Raw genomic sequence first — 23118 nt, 5'->3', positions numbered from 1 at the left:
ACTGATCAAAAGGCTGTTAGGTTTTTCAATTCTTTGGGTATTGTTTTGTTGTTATCTTTTTTTTTTTATTTTCAATCCAGGAAAAGTCTTCACTGCGAAGGTCTCAAAACAGAATCCAAAAGCAAGGGAGGATCTTGTCTGGATGTTGGGCTATTCGTAAACACAGGTTCATTCTTCAGCCGGGTTTACTAAGCTGTTTAATGTCTTTGAATCAGTTTTTCTCCTTGTTAATTAAAACAAGCTAAATCAACTTTCATTAAGTTTTAGGAAGTTCTATAGGTTTTTAAGAAAGATGGAGAATAGTTCAGTGTAATTACTTCAGTAGCCCAAAAGTCCAAACTAGACTAAAAGCTAAGCAACCAAAAACCCTGAATATCTTAAATCCAGCTTTAGAAACCAAACAGATCTGGACAAATATTATTAAGTCCATGTACATTTTCCTGAACTGTTGCCCTGGCAAACTGACATGGGGAAAAGAATGTCTGCCCCAAGTAACATCCAAATTTTGGTCATAGTCTCAGCTACTATTCAGCTAAGACAATCATTAAGTCTCATTTAAAAATAAGAGTTCTGCTATATCTGAAATGACAGATGGAAGATACAGGGGCCCTCCATATCTGCAGTTTCCACATCCATAGATTCAACCCATGCGGAACCCGTGGATATAGAGGGCTGACTGTACTACATCATTTTAAATAAGGGTCTTGAGCATCCACAGATTTTGGTATCCATGCCCCCATGGATACCAAGGGACAACTGTATACAAGCATCAAGGTACAAAGAACCTGGTCCTTAGTAACTGTGGAGCCACAGTCAGCCCTGGGTCTTCTATCTAGACATAATATGAGAAAGAAGTAAACTTCTATTTTGTTTGCACGTAATTATTTAGAATTACTCTATTAAACAGCAATCAGTAATTAGTCAAAATATCACTAATACAGCAGCTAACATTTATTTAGCCTTTACTACGTACCAGACACTGTGCTAAGTGCTTTATATACAATCTTTCATTTGTTCATAACAACACTTTAAAACAGGTATTACTATCCCCAGAAAACCAGGCCTTATAGAGGAGAGATAACTTGCCTGGAGTCACCCAGCTACCAGGCCTTGAACACAGGCCTATCTAATGCCAACGCCATGGCCAGGCTGTTAACCACCACCCTCTACACCTTAAATTCCATTTGCCCAGGGCTTCCCTGGTGGCGCAGTGGTTAAGAATCCACCTGCCAATGCAGGGGACAGGGGTTCGAGCCCTGGTCCGGGAAGATCCCACATGCCGTGGAGCAACTAAGCCCGTGTGCCACAACTACTGAGCCTGTGCTCTAGAGCCCGCGAGCCACAACTACTGAGCCCATGTGCCACAACTACTGAAGCCCACGCGCCTAGAGCCCGTGCTCCACAACAAGAAAAGCCACCACGATGAGAAGCCCGCGCAATGAAGAGTAGCCTCCGCTTGCTGCAACTAGAGAAAGCCCACATGCAGCAACAAAGACCCAATGCAGCCAAAACTAAATAAATTAAATAAATAAATTTTTTAAAAAATTCCATTTGCTTGGTATGGCGAGCAACCATGACCCCTCCTACAAAGCATTCCTAGAATACTGAGTTGTATAATCCTCATATTTGACTAGCACATATTCAAGACTGTGAAGACAAAGGAGGAGGAGGAGGGGGGGGGAGGAGGAAAAGGGCAGAGGAGGGGGAGGAGGAGGGAAGGGGGAGGAGGAGGAGAGGAGGAAGAAGAAGAAGAAAAATATATATGTATCAGCATAGAAATGAGAAAAAGTTATATAGCCAAGATTCACAGAGGAAAAAAAGTTCCCACTGCCACTCCAATATAATACAACTTAAAGTCATGCCATAGAGCTATACACCAAATAGTTAACAGTTTGGGGTTTTGCTTTTTGAGTTTTATTTTTGTTTTTGTTTTGGAAGGAGGAGATTATAGAAGACCTTTATTTGCTACATTGTATAATTCTATGATGTTTGAAGTTTTTATAACTAGTTAGCATTACTTTTATTATCTGAAAAGGCAGTAAAGATTTCTTAAAATATGTCCCAGGAATTTTCCTGTTTGGAATTTTATCATTTAAGAATATGTAATTGTCTAAGTTACAAAAAAAAAAAAAAAAGGCAAACTGCTAGGAAAATGTAATGATATGGATGAAGTGATCAAAGAAAAAGAAATCAGATTTATAAAAATCTATTTCCAACTATATAATTCCAATACGGATATACAATAACTTATAACACTAACTACAGCATAACAAGGGAAGAGAGTTAAGTGAAAAAAATCAGGCAAAAGAAAAATAAAGGTGAAAGAAATAAGATGAAAATGACAGTGTGCCAAATGCATAGGCTAAAAGTTCTGTAGCCTTGTTAGAAATGGGCTGAAGAATCTTTTTCTGAGCTTCCTAGCAGACAGGGCAAAAGGAGCTCAGCATGTCAATCAGATGATAGAAATGGACCTATGAGAAGGAAACACAACTGATTTGGGGACCAGAACCTACTGAGATGCTTTCTCTGGTGAGACCATGGAAAGAAGGTACTTTTTCACATAATGAATTATGTCTCCAAACAGAGATGGGATTTTTGAAACTTTGGGGCCCAGTTTCAAGTACAAAGGTTTAATAATTTTAAGGCCAAAATTTAAATAACTTAAAGCTGAAAGACATGCATATTATATAGAAGCTGAAATAAAATGGTCTCAATACGGTTGCTGAACTAGTTTCCAACCACCTTCTCCTTTATATAAATGATATATTGTCATTTACTTTCCATAATTTACTTTCTTTGCATAGACTAACATCTTAAATATTAGTGACCCATTTTTTAAATATGCAGCACTAAAATCATTACGGTCTGACATTTTTATATGCTTATAAAACATATTTTGTTCCAACTGTTTTTATTAGAAATGTGGCCTGCTGAAAACCAAAACCTACATATTTTACTTCGAAAAAAAAAAAGGCAGCTGGAAATATAAAACCCCACACGTTTGCTTTTAACACTGCTTGGGAACTAAAACCTATGATGTGAATTTGACATCTATTAATGGTTTGCTCAAAGAAACTGAGACTATGTTCTAACAGAAAGCAGCACTCTGAGCTCACACCACAACCCACGGCATCCTCACTGCTTCCCAGGAAGGGGGCAAGCAGGGGGGCCATGCGCTCCGAGGCTCCCTGGATGAGGGCTTGCTTTCACAGGGATCTCTGCATCGCTGTACTGTCTCCAGATTCAAGAATACAGAAACAAATTCTTTGGAATTTAGCCCCCGGGGAGGCAAGCAAACTATGTTAACCACATGCAAACATTTATATTACTCTCTGGTTTGTTTCCATGACCTTCCAAAATAACTTGCAATTTAAAATCAGATCTTAGAGGACTACATATGACAAGACATCCATATTGTTTTCTTGCCTCATGAAAGGACCAAATTAGTGAAAACAGTTACTTAATATCATTTAAATTTGAATACTCTAATCACAGATGTGTTTATATTAAAATAAATGTTTGTTTCTTAAAATACAATTTATCCTCAAACTCTTCTGCTATAAATTAAATATGCCAAGCACAGATGGAGGAAGTAGATGCCTAGAAGTGGCCAATAGATAAAAGGTCCTGGTCCAGCACAGGCAAGGAAAAAGAACAAAACCAAATATATGTACATAGATGGGGGCAGAAGTAAAGTATATAAGCAGCAGAGGCATGGTTGCTCACTGGGTGGGTTCTCAGGGAGCAGGTCAACAGAAGTTAATCGGGTGGTTAACAGCCCAAATAGCCAACTGATTTCCAGTATAAATATCAGCCCAAAGACAAGTCTATCTACATGTTCTCTGCTAGTTGATCCCTTATTAGACATCTCCAGCTGGAACTTCAAAACTTGACATGAACCTCAACCAAGTAGGTTTATCATGGGAATGCAAGACTAGTTCAATAGGCAAAAACCAACCAATGTAATCTACCAGAGTAGCAGTCTACTGGAAAAATGATAAAAATAATAATAACAATCACATCAATTGATATAGAAAAGCATTTGAAAAATTTAACATCCATTCTTGATTTTAAAACTCTCTCAGCAAAGCAGGAATAAAAGGGAACTTCTTCAACCAGATAAAACCTGCAGCTAAAATCATACTTAATGGTAAAAGATTGAATGCTTTAATCCCAAAATTAAAAACAAAGCAGAAATGTCCACTCTCATCACCCCTATTCAAAACTGTACTGGAAGTTTTTGCCAGTGTAAGAAAAAAAGGCAAGAAGAAGAAATAAAAGGTATACAAGATTGGAAATTAAAAAATAAAACTATTCCTATTCACAGACAAGATGACTGACTATGGAGAAAGCCCCATGGTACCAGGAAGGAAACAAAAAAACCCTCCTGGAACTAATAAGTGATGTTTAGCAAGTTCACCAGATAAAAGTCAACACACAAAAATTAATCATATTTATATATATACTAGCATGGTACAACTAGATCCCAAAAAACATACCATTTATAATAGTTCCAAAAAACTAAATACTTAAGTATAAATCTAAAAACATATGTATAGGATCTATATACTGAAACTACAAAATGCTGCTGAAAGAAATCAAAGACTTAAATAAATAGAAAGGTGTACCATGTTGATGGATTGGAAGATTCAACATAATAAAGATGTCTGTTCTCACCAAACTTATCTATAAATTTGTGCAACCTCAATCAAAATCCTAGCATGATTCTCTATACATATAGACAAGCTGATTCTAAAATTTATATGAAAAGACAAAAAAGAACTAGGATAGCCAAAATAATTTTGATAAAAGAAAAATAAAATTAGGGAAATCACATGACCTGATTTGAAGACTTACCATAAAGCTGCAGTAATTAAGACAGTGCAGTACCGGCAAAGGGACAGACACAATAGAGCAATAGAACAGAATAAAGAGTCCAGTAATAGATCCACACATATATGGCCAGGTTATATTTGAAAAGAGTGTAAAAATAATTCAATGGAAAAAAAACAGTCCTCAGCAAATGGTGTTGGAACAAATGGACATCCATATGCAAAAACAAAACAACCTTGACCTAAACCTTGTACCTTTTATAAAATTTAATTCAAGGTCTATGGTCGGCCCCGTAGCGGCCAGCCGCCCCGGACCAAGCTCAAGTGTATGGCGCCAGGAACCAGTTCCGAGGCCCCAATAACAGGCCGCCCCCGCAGCTCCAGACACGGGGTGAGGCTCATACCATCCGAACTGTGGAAGGAATTTCGGTGGTAGGAGTCTCTGTAATTGTAGGGTCTCCTCTGGTCTGAGAATGGCTACCCCTCGATATGAGCCAGTGGCTGAGATTGGTGTTGGTGCCTATGGGACAGTGTATAAGGCCCATGATCCCCACAGTGGCTTCTCTGTGGCCCTCAAGAGTGTAAGAGTCCCCAGTGGAGGAGGTGCTGGAGGGGGCCTTCCCATCAGCACAGTTCATGGGGTGGCTTATTGTGGCGACTGGAGGCTTTTGAGCATCCCAATGTTGTCTGGCTGATGGATGTCTGTGCCACAGCCTGAACTGACCGGGAGACCAAAGTGACCCTGGTGTTTGAGCATGTGGACCAAGACCTAAGGACATATCTAGACAAGGCACCCCCACCAGGCTTGCCAGTGGAGACCATCAAGGATCTGATGCACCAGTTTCTAAGAGGCCTAGATTTCCTTCATGCCAACTGCATCATTCACCAAGACCTGAAGCCAGAGAACATTCTGGTGACAAGTGGTGGAACAGTCAAGCTGGCTGACTTTGGCCTGGCCAGAATCTATAGCTACCAGATGGCACTTAACACCTGTGGTTGTTACACTCTGGTACCGTGCTCCAGAAGTTCTTTTGCAGTCTACGTATGCAACCCCTGTGGACATGTGGAGCGTTGGCTGTACCTTCACAGAGATGTTTCGTCAAAAGCCTCTCTTCTGTGGAAACTCTGAAGCTGACCAGTTAGGCAAAATCTTTGACCTGACTGAACTGCCCCCAGAGGATGACTGGCCCCGAGATGTGTCTCTACCCCCAGGAGCCTTTTCCCTCAGAGGGCCCCACGCAGTGCAGTCGGTGGTACCTGAGATGGAGGAGTCTGGAGCACAGCTGCTGCTGGAGATGCTGACTTTTAACCCACACAAGTGAATCTCTGCCTTCCGAGCCCTGCAGCACTCTTATCTACATAAGGCAGAAGGTAACCCAGAGTGAGCCACGGATGGAATAGTTGCAACAGAACCAAGAGAAGAGAAGCCAACATTCCCTTCCTTTGAACATTTGAGTGGAGAGTCCCCCACTAAGAAGGCAACCTCTGCCTTCATCCCTGAGGCTCTGGAGACTCTCCCAACGTTTTACAGAGAATATTTTGCTGCCTTAATGACATTCCCCTCCCACCCCTCCTTTTGAGGCTTATCCTTCTCCTGCCCCCTCTGTGTCCTTACACCAAGGGGTATGTCCCTTGTTCTTCCCCTTCCCTATACCTTGATATTGGGATCCTTTTTTATACAGGAAAAACAACAAAACAAAACAAAACAAAATTAACTCAAAATGGATCATATATCTAGTGTTAAAATGTAAAACTATAAAACTTTTAAAAGAAAACATAAAAGAAAATCTTCATGACCCGGGGTTAGGCAAAGATTTCTAGACATGACACCAAAAGAAGAAAGTGATAAATTAAAACTACCTCAAAATTAAAATTTTCTGCTCTGCAAAAGACACTGTTAAGAGAATGAAAAGACAAGCCAACAAAGTAGAAGAAAATATTTTGCAAAAAAGATAAATCAGTCCTTTATCTGATAATGGACTTGGAAACAGAATATTTAAAGAACTCTCAAACCTCAACAGTAAGAAAATAAACAGCCCAACTTAAAAAAATGGGCAAAAGACAAACATTTCACCAAAGGGGATGTATACATGGTAAATAGGCTCATGAAAATACATTCAACATCATTAGCCACAGGAAAATGCAAATTAAAACAATGATGATATACACCTACCAGAATGGCTAAAATTTTAAATTCTAACAATGCCAAGTGCTGGAAAGACTATGGAACAATTCAAACAATCATATATGACTGAAGGGAAATGCAAAATGTATAGCCACTGTGGAAAACAGTTTTTGCAGTTTCTTCTAAAGGTAAACATATACTTACCAAACAACTCAGCAATTCACTTTTGAGCATTTATCTCAGAGAAATGAAAATTGATGTTCACACAAAAACCTGGATACGAAGTTTATAATAGTTCTATTGATTACTGCCAAAAATTGGAAATAGCCCAAATATCCTTCAACAGATAAATGGACAAACTATGGTACATCCATACAATGGAAAACTATTCATTGTATTTCATACAATGGAATATAGCAATAAAAGGGAAAGAACTATAGATACATGCAACTTGAATGAATTTCAAAGGCGTTATGCTGAGCAAAAGAAACCAGACACAAGAATATATGCCACATTATTCCATTTATATGGTGTTCTCCTACAGATGTGGGAAGAGTGTAACTACAAACGGATAGCATGGAGAGTTTGGGGAAGCAATGGAACTGTTCTGTATTCTTACATGTGTTAAAATTCATGGGACCTTACACCAAAAAAGTCCATTTTTCTGTATGTTAATTTAAACTTTAAAAAAATTTAAATATCTTTGAGATAATTTAATATTAAGAAATTATTCTTAATTTTGTTAGGTGGATAATGGCACAGTGGTTATATTTCTTTGAAACCCTTATCAATAAGAGACTCATACTGAGTATTTATGGGTGAAATGACATGATGTCTTGGATTTGCTTTAAAATAACTCCTACAGGCATAGGGTCAAGGAAGGGGGTCATAGACATGATAAACGTTGAAGCTGAGGATGGGTAATGGGTACCTGGGTTTTCATTAGACTCCTCTGACTATCTTGTTGTATGTGTTTGAAATTTTTCACAGTCAATGGTTTTATAACATAAAAATTTTTTAAAGTTCAGCGTGAGGAATCCAGAGAGCACACTGAGGCACATGAGAAAAATTATTTAAAAGGTTGGAGAACAAAAACTACAGCAGTGATTCTTGTCTGCCTCCCTCCCCATTGGATTCCCCAGTGCCAAGCACAGTGCCTGGCACATAGGACATAGTCCATAAATCGTTGCTCAATGAATGAAAAATGAATGATGAAGAAACAAGGGGAGAGCTTACTTTTTGTCCTTAGCCCTACAGAAGGACACAGCATCAAGAATCATAATTCTTTGTTTCTAATTTTTGATAGTTTGATTAATATGTGTCTGGGCGTATTTCTCCTTGGATTTATCCTGTATGGGACTCTCTGTGCTTCCTGGACTTGATTAACTATTTCCTTTCCCATATTAGGGAAGTTTTCAACTATAATCTCTTCAAATATTTTCTCAGTCCCTTTCTTTTTCTCTTCTTCTTCTGGGACCCCTATCATTCAAATGTTGGTGCGTTTAATGTTGTCCCAGAGGTCTCTGAGACTGTCCTCAATTCTTTTCATTCTTTTTTCTTTATTCTGCTCTGCAGTAGTTATTTCCACTATTTTATCTTCCAGGTCACTTCTCCATTCTTCTGTCTCAGTTATTCTGCTATTGATCCCTTCTAGAGAATTTTTAATTTCATTTACTGTGTTGTTCATCGTTTGTTTGCTCTTTCGTTCTTCTAGGCCCTTGTTAAACATTTCTTGTATCTTCTCCATTCTATTTCCAAGATTTTGGAAGATCCTTACTATCATTATTCTGAATTCTTTTTCAGGTAGACTGCCTATTTCCTCTTCATTTGTTAGGTCGGGTGGGTTTTTACCTTGCTCCGTCATCTGCTGTGTGTTTCTCTGTTTCTCATTTTGCTTATCTTACTGTGTTTGGGGTCTCCTTTTCGCAGGCTGCAGGTTCATAGTTCCCGTTGTTTTTGGTGTCTGTCCCCAGTGGCTAAGGTTAGTTCAGTGGGTTGTGTAGGCTTCCTGGTGGAGGGGACTAGTGCCTGTGTTCTGGTGGATGAGGCTGGATCTTGTCTTTCTGGTGGGCACGTCCACGTCCGGTGGTGTGTTTTGGGGTGTCTGTGGCCTTATTATGATTTTAGGCCACTTCTCTGCTAATGGGTGGGGTTGTGTTCCTGCCTTGCTAATTGTTTGGCATAGGATGTCCAGCACTGAAGCTTGCTGGTCGTTGAGTGGAGCTGGGTCTTGGCGTTGAGATGGAGATCTCTGGAAGATTTTCGCTGTTTGATATTACGTGGAGCTGGGAGGTCTCTTGTGGACCAGTGTCCTGAAGTTGGCTCTCCCACCTCAGAGGCACAGCCCTGATGCCTGGCTGGAGCACCAAGAGCCTGTCATCCACACGGCTCAGAATAAAAGGGAGAAAAAAAAAAAAAGAAACAAAGAAAGAAAGGAGAAGATAAAATAAAATAAAATAAAGTTATTAAAATAAAAAATAATTATTAAAGAAAATTTTTTTAAGTAATTAAAAAAAATAAAGAAGAGAGCAACCAAACCAAAAAACAAATCCACCAATGATAACAAGCACTAAAAACTATACAAAAAAAAAAAAAAAAAAGGACAGACAGAACCCTAGGACAAATGGTAAAAGCAGAGCTATCACACACAGAAGCATACACATACACACTCACAAAAAGAGAAAAAGGAAAAAAAATATATGTATCGTTGCTCCCAAAGTCCACCTCCTCAATTTGGGATGATTTGCTGTCTATTCAGGTATTCCACAGATGGAGGGTACATCAAGTTGATTGTGGAGATTAATCCGCTGCTCCTGAGGCTGCTGGGAGAGGTTTCGCTTTCTCTTCTTTGTTCACACAGCTCCTGGGGTTCAGCTTTGGATTTGGCCCCACCTCTGCGTGTAGGTCGCCTGAGGGCGTCTGTTCTTCGCTCAAACAGGACGGGGTTAAAGGAGCAGCTGATTCGAGGGCTCTGGCTTACTCAGGCCGAGGGGAGGGAGGGGTACAGAGTGTGGGGTGAGTCTGCGGCGGCAGAAGCCGGCATGACATTGCAACAGCCTGAGGCGCGCCATGCGTTCTCCCAGGGAAGTTGTCCCTGGGTCACGGGACCCTGGCAGTGGCGGGCTGCACAGGTTCCCGGAAGGGGAGGTGTGGATAGTGATCTGTGCTTGCTCACAGGCTTCTTGGTGGCTGCAGCAGCAGCAGCCTTAGCATCTCATGCCCATCTCTGAGGTCGGCACTGATAGCCGCGGCTCATGCCCATCTCTGGAGCTCTTTTAAGTGGCGCTCTTAATCCCCTCTCCTCACACACCAGGAAACAAAGAGGCAAGAAAATGTCTCTTGCCTCTTCCGCAGCTCCAGACTTTTTCCCGGACTCCCTCCCGGCTAGCTGTGGCACACTAGTCCCTTCAGGCTGTGTTCTCGCAGCCAATCCCAGTCCTCTCCCTGGGATCCAACCTCTGAAGCCCGAGCCTCAGTTCCCAGGCCCCGCCCATCCCGGCGGGTGAGCAGACAAGCCTCTCCGGCTGGTGAGTGCTGGTCAGCACAGATCCTCTGTGCGGGAATCTCTCCGCTTTGCCCTCCGCACACCAGTTGCCGCGCTCTCCTCCATGGCTCTGAAGCTTCCCCCCTCTGCCACCCGCAGTCTCCACCCGCAAAGGGGCTTCCTAGTGTGTGGAAACCTTTCCTCCTTCACAGATCCCTCCCACTGATGCAGAAAATTATAAGACACTGATGAAAGAAATTAAAGATGATACAAACAGATGGAGAGATATACCATGTTCTTGGATTGGAAGAATCAACATTGTGAAAATGACTCTACTACCCAAAGCAATCTACAGATTCAATGCAATCCCTATCAAACTACCACTGGCATTTTTCACAGAACTAGAACAAAAAATTTCACAATTTGTATGGAAACACAAAAGACCCTGAATAGCCAAAGCAATCTTGAGAAAGAAAAAACGAGCTGGAGGAATCAGGCTCCCTGACTTCAGACTATACTACAAAGCTACAGTAATCAAGACAGTATGGTACTGGCACAAAAACAGAAATATAGATCAATGGAACAGGATAGAAAGCCCAGAGATAAGCCCACACACATACGGTCACCTTATCCTTGATAAAGGAGGCAAGAATATATAGTGGAGAAAAGACAGCCCCTTCAATAAGTGGTGATGGGAAAACTGGACAGCTACATATAAAAGAATGAAATTAGAACACTCCCTAACACTACACACAAAAATAAACTCAAAATGGATTAAAGACCTAAATGTAAGGCCAGACACTATCAAACTCTTAGAGGAAAACATAGGCAGAACACTCTTTGACATAAATCACAGCAAGATCCTTTTTGACCCACTTCCTAAGAAATGGAAATAAAAACAAAAATAAACAAATGGGACCTAAGGAAACTTAAAAGCTTTTGCACAGCAAAGGAAAACTTAAACAAGGCGATAAGACAACCCTCAAAATGGGAGAAAATATTTGCAAATGAAGCAACTGACAAAGGATTAATCTCCAAAATTTACAAGCAGCTCATGCAGCTCAATATCAAAAAAACAAACAACCCAATCCAAAAATGGGCAGAAGACCTAAATAGACATTTCTCCAAAGAAGATATACAGATTGCCAACAAACACATGAAAGGATGCTCAACATCACTAATCATTAGAGAAATGCAAATCAAAACTACAATGAGATATCATCTCACACCAGTCAGAATGGCCATCATCAAAAAATCTATAAACAACAAATGCTGGAGAGGGTGTGGAGAAAAGGGAACCCTCTTGCACTGTTGGTGGGAATGTAAATTGATACAGCCACTATGGAGAACAGCATGGAGGTTCCTTAAAAAACTAAACATAGAAATACCATACAACCCAGCAATCCCACTACTGGGCGTATACCCTGAGAAAACCATAATTCAAAAAGAGTCATGTACCACAATGCTCATTGCAGCTCTATTTACAATAGCCAGGGCATGGAAACAATCTAAGTGTCCATCGACAGATGAATGGATAAAGAAGATGTGGCACATGTATACAATGGAATATTACTGAGCCATAAAAAGAAACGAATTGAGTTATTTGTAGTGAGGTGGATGGACCTAGAGTCTGTCATACAGAGTGAAGTAAGTCAGAAAGAGAAAAACAAATACCGTATGCTAATACATATATATGGAATCTAAAAAAAAAAAAAAATGGTCATGAAGAACCTAGGGGCAGGACGGAAATAAAGACGCAGACCTACTAGAGAATGGACTTGAGGACACGGGGAGGGGGAATGGTAAGGGTAAGCTGGGACAAAGTGAGAGAGTGTCATGGACATATATACACTACCAAATGTAAAATAGATAGCTAGTGGGAAGCAGCCGCATAGCACAGGGAGATCAGCTCAGTGCTTTGTGACCACCTAGAGGGGTGGGATAGGGAGGGTGGGAGGGAGGGAGACGCAAGAGGGAAGATATAGGGGGATATATGTATATGTATAACTGATTCACTTTGTTATAAAGCAGAAACTAACACACCATTGTAAAGCAATTATACTCCAATAAAGATGTTACAAAAAAAAAAAGAATCATAATTCTCCACAACTGAAATCTGAATAGGAAAAACTGGCTTCAGATCTTTTTTTTTTTTTTGAAGTGTTCAAAACTCAGTTCTATTCCTATTTCCTCCCTTTCTAAAATATCCTAGCTCATGCTGGTTTGTCTTTTGTGAACCATTCTAGTAAATGGTCCTAACAATTTCCTACTTGATCAAATACAGTGTTGAAGTGTCCTCTTGTGTATGATGCCTACGCTTTGGCTTCCTCGCCAGATGATGAGATGAGAACACCCGATGTGGACTGAGTCCCCATATATCCAAGCACTGCCCTAAGAACTCTCCATTCAACCCTACAAGGTCAGTTCTTATTATCTCCACTCACAGAGGAAGAAACTGAGGCAGAGAGAGGTCAAGTAACTTCTCAAAAGTCACACTACTAGTAAGGGACAGAGCAGGGACTCAAACACAGACAATTTGGCTCCACACTTGTCTCAATACTGCCTCTTACTAGGACCTTGAGAACACAGACTCCATCATACATACTTTTGTATTCTTCTCAGCAATGACCCCCATGCAGTAGACATTTTACAATCTAAGTGACTGGTGTGTTATCTGGGCTGTCTTTGCAAATCTCAGAGAGCATCTTTCGGGAAGTTTTTAGCTAAAGTCTACATTGTTCTGAAGAGCTCTCCTGTTGTTTCTTTAATGTTTTATTTAATTCCACCATGAGAATTTCCTTGACAAAAAAAACACAACCACTATTCATGTGTAAAAGACAAAATGTTAGTACCTAATCAGATGTTAAGATTCTTTGTGCAAATACTGCCCAAAATAGATACCAAAACAATACTAATAAAGTAAAAATCATCCTGAGAAAATTTATTTTATAACCCAGTAAAAGTCCTTTACTGCAAACATTCCTCCCCAACCCCTAACTCCCTCCCCCTATCATACACACGAACAGAGGAACTTTCAAAGATTACTAGTCACTGAGGAGATAAAATACACCTCTGGGAATTTTGATCACTCTTAAGATCTCTATCACTAGCAGTTTGTTTTGAAAAACTTCAATATTTGACATGATTCTGGATTACACGTGGTTTAAGGGTAAAGAAAAGAAATTAGTACAGTCAACTGTCTAACAGTACAGGCTATCTTTCTAATGAGGTATGTGCTTGCTGAACACAGCTAATCTGAAAAAAAAAATTCTAAAAGATGAGTTTTCCCATTGATCTTTTTCTTCTATGGAATTATTCTAAAGACAGATTAATCCTAAAAGAAGAAGAAAGACTTTTAATGAAATTTCACTGCACTTGGCCATCATCCAGACTTCAGTTAGGTCCCGCAATACATTCCAGACACACGACATGTCTTCTGTATGTTCACATGTCAGATCATTTCAACGAAATGGTAAAAAAGTCACGAAGCTATGATTTTCAAGTATAACTCAAATCTTGCTGGCATAATTAGTTAACACTAGCAAAAAGGATAACAAAAACCATCCAGCTAATACAAGTTATTTTAAATAATGAATTTGGAGCAGGATAATTTTAGTGACCATAAAACAAAGGGAAAAACATTATCCTATCAAGACAACAATATGCTAATCGATTCACCACTTATATCTTAAAGGGATCCTCCAGGAAACCCCAACTCTACCAAGCAACCCTCCACTGACTTCCAATTACCACTGGCAAGAAGGAGAATACAGACACGATGATGTGACCACTAGGTGGCACCTCCACACCGTTTCTTTCATCTCAAAACCTTATTTCCTCCTTTATTATGGCTTTCCCAAAATATTAGCAGTGCAAAATACAAAACCAGTTGCCTCACTTCAATAAAGAAAACAGACAAAAACAAATTTAGAAAGCATATTTTTAATTAAAAATGCTTCCTGTAACTTTCTACAGATAACGCTTTGGTTTACAGTCATCAAAGACTATCTCACCAAACTGTAAATATGAATTCGTATTCTGTATCCCTCTCTCTTTGGTAACGTATCATTCCAATATCACAATATAGAATTGGGAGGAATTTCTTTTCTTTTTTGTCATAAATATCTTTTAAGGCAAACTTCTGCATAAAAATCCCTGTGTGGGAGATTACCGGTTCAATATGGTGGAGTAGAAAGATGTGCGCTCACTCCCTCTTGTGAGAGCACCAGAATCACAACTAACTGCTGAACAATCATCGACAGGAAGACACTGGAACTCACCAAAAAAGATACCCCACATCCAAAGATGAAGGAGAAGCCACAATGAGATGGTAGGAGGGGCGCAATCACAATAAAATCAAATCCCATAACTGCTGGGTGGGTGACTTACAAACTGGAGAACACTTATACCACAGAAGTCCACCCACTGGAGTGAAGGTTCTGAGCCTCACGTCAGGCTCCCAACCTGAGGGTCCGGCAGCAAGAGGAGGAATTCCTAGAGAATCAGACTTTGAAGCCTAGCAGGATTGACTCCAGGACTTTGACAGGACTGGGGGAAACAGAGACTCCACTCTTGGAGGGCACACACAAAGTAGTGTGCACATCAGGACCCAGGGGAAGGAGCAGTGACCCCACAGGAGACCGAACCAGACCTACCTGCTAGTGTTGGAGTGTCTCCTGAAGAGATGGAGGTGGCTGTGGCTCACCGTGAGGACAAGGACACTGGCAGCAGAAGTTCTGGGAAGTACTCCTTGGCGTGAGCCCTCCCAGAGTCTGCCATTAGCCCCACCAAAGAGCCCAGGTAGGCTCCAGTGTTGGGTTGCCTCAGGCCAAACAACCAACAGGGAGGGAACCCAGCCCCACCCATCAGCAGACAAGCAGATTAAAGTTTTACTGAGCTCTGCCCACCACAGCAACACCCAGCTCTACCCACCACCAGTCCCTCCAATCAGGAAACGTGCACAAGCCTCTTAGATAGCCTCATCCACCAGAGGGCAGACAGCAGAAGCAAGAACTACAATCCTGCAGCCTGTGGAACAAAAACCACATTCACAGAAAGATACACAACATGAAAAGGCAGAGGGCTATGTACCAGATGAAGGAACAAGATAAAACCCCAGAAAAACAACTAAATGAAATGGAGATAGGTAATCTTCCAGAAAAAGAATTCAGAATAATGATAGTGAAGATGATCCAGGACCTCGGAAAAAGAATGGAGGCAAAGATCGAGAAGATGCAAGAAATATTTAACAAAGACCTAGAAGAATTAAAGGACAAACACCTAGAAGAATTAAAGAACAAACAAACAGATGAACAATAATAAATGAATTGAAAAATACACTAGAAGGAATCCACAGAAGAATAACTGAGGCAGAAGAACGGGTAAGTGACCTGGAAGACAGAATGGTGCAATTCTCTGCCGTGGAATCGAATAAAGAAAAAAGAATGAAAAGAAATGAAGACAGCATAAGAGACCTCTGGGACAACATTAAACATAAGAACATTCACATTATAGGGGTCCCAGAAGGAGAAGAGAGAGAGAAAGGACCCGAGAAAATATATGAAAAGATTATAGTCGAAAACTTTCCTAACATGTGAAAGGAAATAGCCACCCAAGTCCAGGAAGCGCAGACAGTCCGAGACAGGATAAATCCAAGGAGAAACATGCCAATACACATAGTAATCAAATTGACAAAAATTAAAGAAGAAGAAAAATTATTGAAAGCAATAAGGGAAAAACAACGAATAACATACAAGGGAACTCCCATAAGGTTAACAGCTGCTTTCTCAGCAGAAACTCTACAAGCCAGAAGGGAGTGGCATGACATTTAAAGTGATGAAAGGGAAGGACCTACAACCAAGATTACTCGAGCCAGCAAGGATCTCATTCAGATTTGATGGAGAAATCAAAAGCTTTACAGCCAATCAAAAGCTAAGAGAATTCAGCACCACCAAACCAGCTCTACAACAAATGTTAAAGGAACTTCTCTAAGTGGGAAACACAAGAGAAGAAAAGGACCTACAAAAACAAACCCATAACAATTAAGAAACTGGTAATAGGAACATACATATCGATAATTTCGTTAAATGTGAATGGATTAAATGCTCCAACCAAAAGACACAGGCTTGCTGAATGGATACAAAAACAAGACCTAGGGACTTCCTTGGTGGTGCAGTGGTTAAGAATCCGCCTGCCAATGCAGGGGACACGGGTTCGAGCCCTGGTCCAGGAAGATCCCACATGCCGCAGAGCAACTAAGCCCATGTGCCACAACTACTGAGCCTGTGCTCTAGAGTCCGCGAGCCACAAATACTGAGCCCACGTGCCACAACTACTGAAGCCCGCGTGCCTAGAGCCTGTGCTCTGCAACAGGAGAAGCCACTGCAATGAGAAGCCCATGCACTGCAATGAAGAGTAGCCCTTGCTCGCCACAACTACAGAAAGCCCGCGCGCAGCAACGAACACCCAACGCAGCCAAAAACAAATTAATTAATTAATTAATTTTTTAAAAAACAAACAAAAAACAAGACCCATATATATGCTGTCTACAAGAGACCCACTTCAGACCTAGGGACACATACACACTGAAAGTGAGGGGATGGAAAAAGATATTCCAGGCAAATGGAAATCAAAAGAAAGCTGGAGTAGCAATACTCCTATCAGATAAAATAGACTTTAAAATAAAGAATGTTACAAGAGACAAGGAAGGACACTACATAATGATCAAGGGATCAATCCAAGAAGATATAACAATTGCAAATATATATGCACCCAACATAGGAGCACCTCAATACATAAGGCAACTGCTAACAGCTCTAAAAGAGGAAATCGACAGCAACACAATAATAGTGGGGGACTTTAACACCTCACTTACACCAATGGACAGATCACTCAAAAAGAAAATTAATAAGGAAACCCAAGCTTTAAATGACACAACAGACCAGATAGATTTAATTGATATTTTTAGGACATTCCATCCAAAAAACACCAGATCACACTCACACTTTCTTCTCAAGTACACATGGAACATTCTCCAGGATAGATCACATCGTGGGTCATAAATCAAGCCTCAGTAAATTTAAGAAAGTTGAAATCATATCTAGCATCTTTTCTGACCACAACGCTATGAAACTAGAAATCAGTTACAGGGAAAAAAACCATAAAAAACAAACACATGGAGGCTAAACAATATGTTACTAAATAACCAAGAGATCATGAAAAAATCAAACAGGAAATCAAAAAATACCTAGAGACAACTGACAAAGAAAACATGACGATCCAAAACCTATGGGATGCAGCAAAAGCAGTTCTAAGAGGGAAATTTATAGCAATACAAGCCTACCTCAAGAAACAAGAAAAATCTCACATGAACAATCTAACCTTACACCTAAAGGAACTAGAGAAAGAAGAACAAACAAAATCCAAAGTTAGTAGAAGGAAAGAAATCATAAAGATCAGAGCAGAAATAAATGAAATAGAAACAAAGAAAACAATAGCAAAGATCAATAAAAGCAAAAGCTGGATCTTTGAGAACATAAACAAAATTGATAAACCATTAGCCAGACTCATCAAGAAAAAGAGGGAGAGGACTCTAATCAATAAAATTAGAAATGAAAAAGGGAAGTTACAACAGACAGTGAAGAAATACAAAGCATCCTAGGAGACTACTACAAGCAACTCTATGCCAATAAAATGGACAACCTGGAAGAAATGGACAAATTCTTAGAAAGGTATAACCTTCCAAGACTGAACCAGGAAGAAATAGAAAATATGAACAGACCAATCACAAGTAATGAAATTGAAACTGTGACTAAAAACCTTCCAACAAACAAAAGCCCAGGACCAGATGGCTTCACAGGTGAATTCCATCAAACATTTAGAGAAGAGCTAACACCCATCCTTCTCAAACTCTTCCAAAAATTGCAGAGGAAGGAAAACCCCCAAACTCATTCTATGAGGCCACCATCACCCTGATACCAAAACCAGACAAAGATACTACAAAAAAAGAAAATTACAGACCAATATCACTGATGAATATAGATGCAAAAATCCTCAACAAAATACTAGCAAACAGAGTCCAACAACACATTAAAAGGATCATACACCATGATCAAGTGGGATTTATCCCAGGGATGCAAGGATTCTTCAATATATGCAAATCAATCATTGTGATACACCATATTAACAAACTGAAGAACAAAAACCATATGATCCTCTCAATAGATGCAGAAAAAGCTTTTGACAAAATTCAACACCCATTTATGATAAAAACTCCCCAGAAAGTGGGCATAGAGGGAACCGACCTCAACATAATAAAGGCCATATACGACAAACCCACAGCAAATATCATTCTCAACAGTGAAAAACTGAAAGCATTTCCTCTAAGATCAGCAACAAGACAAGGATGTCCACTCTCACCACTATTATTCAACATAGTTTTGGAAGTCTAGCCACAGCAATCAGAGAAGAAAAAGAAATAAAAGAAAAACAAAATGGAAAAGAAGAAGTAAAACTGTCACTGTTTGCAGATGACATGATACTACACATAGAGAATCCTAAAGATGCCACCAGAAAACTACTAGAGCTAATCAATGAATTTGGTAAAGTTGCAGGATACAAAATTAATGCACAGAAATCTTGCATTCCTAAATACAAATGATGAAAAATCTGAAAGAGAAATTAAGGAAACACTCCCATTTACCATGGCAACAAAAAGAATAAAATACCTAGGAATAAACCTACCTAGGGAGACAAAAGACCTGTATGCAGAAAACTATAAGACACTGATGAAAGAAATTAAAGATGCTACAAATAGATGGAGAGATAAACCATGTTCTTGGCTTGGAAGAATCAACATTGTGAAAATGACTATGCTACCCAAAGCAATCTACAGATTCAATTTAACCCCTATCAAATTGCCAATGGCATTTTTTACAGAACTAGAACAAAAAAATCTTAAAATTTGAATGGAGACACAAAAGACCCCAAATAGCCAAAGCAGCCTTGAGGGAAAAAAGCAGAGCTGGAGGAATCAGACTCCCTGACTTCAGACTATACTACAAAGCTACAGTAATCAAGACAATATAGTACTGGCACAAAAACAGAAATATAGATCAATGGAACAGGATAGAAAGCCCAGAGATAAACCCACACACCTACGGTCAACTAATCCATGACAAAGGAGGCAAGGATATACAATGCAGAAAAGACAGTTTCTTCAATAAGTGGTGCTGGGAAAGCTGGACAGCTACATGTAAAAGAATGAAATTAGAACACTCCCTAACCCCATACACAAAAATAAACTCAAAATGTATTAGAGACCTAAATGTAAGACCGGACACTATCAAACTCTTAGAGGAAAACATAGGAAGAACACTCTTTGACATAAATCACAGCAAGATCTTTTTTGATCCACCTCTTAGAGTAATGGAAATAAAAACAAAAATAAACAAATGGGACCTAATGAAACTTAAAATCTTTTGCACAGCAAAGGAAACTACAAACAAGATGAAAAGACAACCATCAGAATGGGAGAAAATATTTGCAAATGAATCAGTGGACAAAGGATTAATCTCCAAAATATATAAACAGCTCATGCAGCTCAATATTAAAAAAACAAACAACCCAATCCAAAAACGGACAGAAGACCTAAATAGCCATTTCTCCAAAGAAGACGTACAGATGGCCAAGAAGCACATGAAAAGCTGCTCAACATCACTAATTATTAGAGAAATGCAAATCAAAACTGCAATGAGGTATCACCTCACACCAGTTAGAATGGGCATCATCAGAAAATCTACAAACAACAAATGCTGGAGAGGGTGTGGAGAAAAGGGAACCCTCTTGCACTGTTGGTGGGAATGTAAATTGATACAGCCACTATGGAGAACAGCATGGAGGTTCCTTAAAAAACTAAACATAGAAGTACCATAAGACCCAGCAATCCCACTCACTACTGGGCATATACCCAGAGAAAACCATAATTCAAAAAGACACATGCACCCCAATGTTCATTGCAGCACTATTTACAACAGCCAGGTCATGGAAGCAACTTAAATGCCCATCGACAGACAAATGGATAAAGAAGATGTGGTACATATATACAAAGGAATATTACTCAGCCATAAAAAGGAACGAAATTGGGTCATTTGTAGAGACATGGATGGATCTAGAGACTGTCATACAGAGTAAAGTAAGTCAGAAAGAGAAAAACAAATATCGTATATTAACGCATATATGTGGGACCTAGAAAATGGTACAGATGAACCGGTTTGCAGGGCAGAAATTGAGACACAGATGTAGAGAACAAATGTATGGACACCAAGGGGGGAAAGTGGCGGGGGGGGTGGTTGTGGGATGAATTGGGAGATTGGGATTGACATATATACACTAATATGTATAAAATGGACAACTAATAAGAACCTGCTGTATAAAAAAATAAATAAAATAAAATTCAAAAATTCAAAAAAAAAAAGATCATTTACTTAGGCTGTCAGGACCTGACCCATTCCAGATTAATATTTCTTACTTTAGGTATCTTAACTCCAAAAGAGCACAATGATTTACAAAATACATTTTAGTCTGACAGTTTTGGTATATAGTATGAGATGTCAAGTATGATAAGAAATAAACAAATTTAATATGCAAAAAAAAAAAATCCTCCCTGGTTGGGACACATAGTTTTTCAAGGCAGGAGCCTGCTGTTTCCCCTTTTGCCTGGCAAAGCGATAAAGCTATCCTTTTCTACTTCACCCAAAAAAAACAAAAAACAAAAAACCCAGCATTACATTAGGCTCTCAGGGTTGGATTCAGATGGTTTGCAGTAGAGTTTTTCCGATGATTTAGAAAATCCTGTCTTGGCCCAATCTAAGAGATCCTTGGAGGAAGTTACCGTGTGCAAATTGCACAATTTCATGTTAGCTGAGACCTGAATGGATCCATGAAAAAGGCCTTTTTCTAAACAGAACAGGGCCCTATGATTCTGCCATGCCCTAATCCAAGCCCCAGGAGAGCTGACCACTGCATGGGGACAGAAGGAAATGTTCATCAGCAGGGCAGGAAAGGGCACCATAGAGCCAGACCACAGGCAAGAGAAGAGTTATCCAAAGCCCACTGCCACTTACTCCAGGCCACCTCTGGAGAGAGCACAGCCCCTGAATCTACCTGCCTCCTGATGAGAAAGATGGATGAAACAGAGAGAAAGAGGAAGGAGGAGGGACCAGGCCAGGCCTCTTCCCATGCCAAATAAGTCACTCCCACACAACTCCAGCCAGTGGAAGAAAGAAAGAGAAAAACGGCATACAGTCGCACATGAAAGCTTCAGCCCTAGAAAATGTGGCCTAGTCAGGGTTTCAAAGTAAAACAGCATTCCTCCTCTTTGGGAATGGAGTAACTTGCCCTAGATTGCTAGATGGAGCAGGCAAGAGGCCTTGAATTGGGCCTTGAGGACAAATCTACCTAGCATGATTTCAGAGGTCCTTGGGGAGGTTCCATTCGTACCAAACACTTAGCCTCCATATTCATTCTTCATTTCACAAAATTAATAGACTCCACCATTGCCGGGCGTGGGCCAGGTATCAGGTAAATTCATTCTGAAATGAATAAGTAAGACATAGTCCCTGTGTACAGCCTCAGGGGAAAAACAGACGTGTGGAGAGAAAAGCTTGACAAGGGATGTGACATCTGAATAAGGCTTTAAGGATGAGAAAGTGAAAAGCAGGGGGAAGAATAAACTGTGCTAAGACTCACATGAGAAAGCTTTGTATGTTTGGAAAATGGCTAGTCGCTCATAGCAGTGGGTACATGGGGAAGACAGGAAGCTACTGCAAGAGATGGGCCGGAAGAGAGGCTCTGACCAGGGAGTGAAGGTCCATTCACACCCAGCCAAAGAATCTGGATTTTATCCTAAAGGTTACAGGGCCACTATAAGATGTTAAGCAGGGGACTTCCCTTGTGGTCCAGTGTTAAGACTCCGAGCTCCCAATGCAGGGGGTCCGGGTTCAATCCCTGGTAGGGGAACTAGATCCCACGTGCCACAACTAAGACCTGGTGCAGCCAAATAAATAAATAAAAATTTTTTTTTTTAAAAAGATGTTAAGCAGGAATGTAACATACCATATTTGCACTCTAGAAAGATCATTCTTGTAGCAGTGTGGAAATGGCCTGGAGAGACTGGCCATTTAATGTGGTGAAGCAGAGAAGAAGGACTGGAGAGACAACGAGGTGGAAGAATCTCCTGATATGGCTCCCTTCACAACTGTGGGTAAAGAATAGAGTCCCATCTCTTATTTTTCCGTTCATTGTTTCTGATACCCCATCAGCCACAGTATTAGCAGCAACTTCACTATCTCCCTCTAGAAGCTACTCCCCAATCCCTAACCCCAAATTGTTCAGAACGTCTGTGGCCTGTCCTGCTTCCAAATGTCAGCCTGAAAGAAACTGGAAAGTCTAATCAGTCTAAGATGGGTCCAGATTTCTAGCTGCCATGGCTCCTGGTAAAGCCACAAATGGGCCATTTTTGTTCACTGCTGCCATGAACCCTGATGTAGATCCCTGCACAGAGTACAGCAGTGCCTCACACAAGGGACCCCAGGGCGTTGCTGTTTTACCTTCACTCACATACTCTGTCCAAGGACCAGTGCTGTGCCACGGACCCAAGCTCAGCCATCAGAACCTCC

General features: G+C 40.3%; 1 protein-coding gene and 1 pseudogene across 2 annotated transcripts in view; one reads left to right on the top strand and one right to left on the bottom strand.

Moving 5' to 3' along the window:
* FSIP1 (fibrous sheath interacting protein 1) overlaps nucleotides 1-23118 on the bottom strand; it is a 218159-nt gene that overhangs the window by 91242 nt on the left and 103799 nt on the right. The gene's annotated exons all lie outside the window — the stretch shown is intronic.
* Nucleotides 5203-6217, top strand: LOC118889693 (annotated as a pseudogene).

This window comes from Balaenoptera musculus, chromosome 2 (genome assembly GCF_009873245.2).
Source record: "Balaenoptera musculus isolate JJ_BM4_2016_0621 chromosome 2, mBalMus1.pri.v3, whole genome shotgun sequence".
NCBI lineage: Eukaryota > Metazoa > Chordata > Mammalia > Artiodactyla > Balaenopteridae > Balaenoptera > Balaenoptera musculus.
Note: the sequence above shows the minus strand (reverse complement) of the source record. Positions and strands in the feature narration are given on the sequence as shown.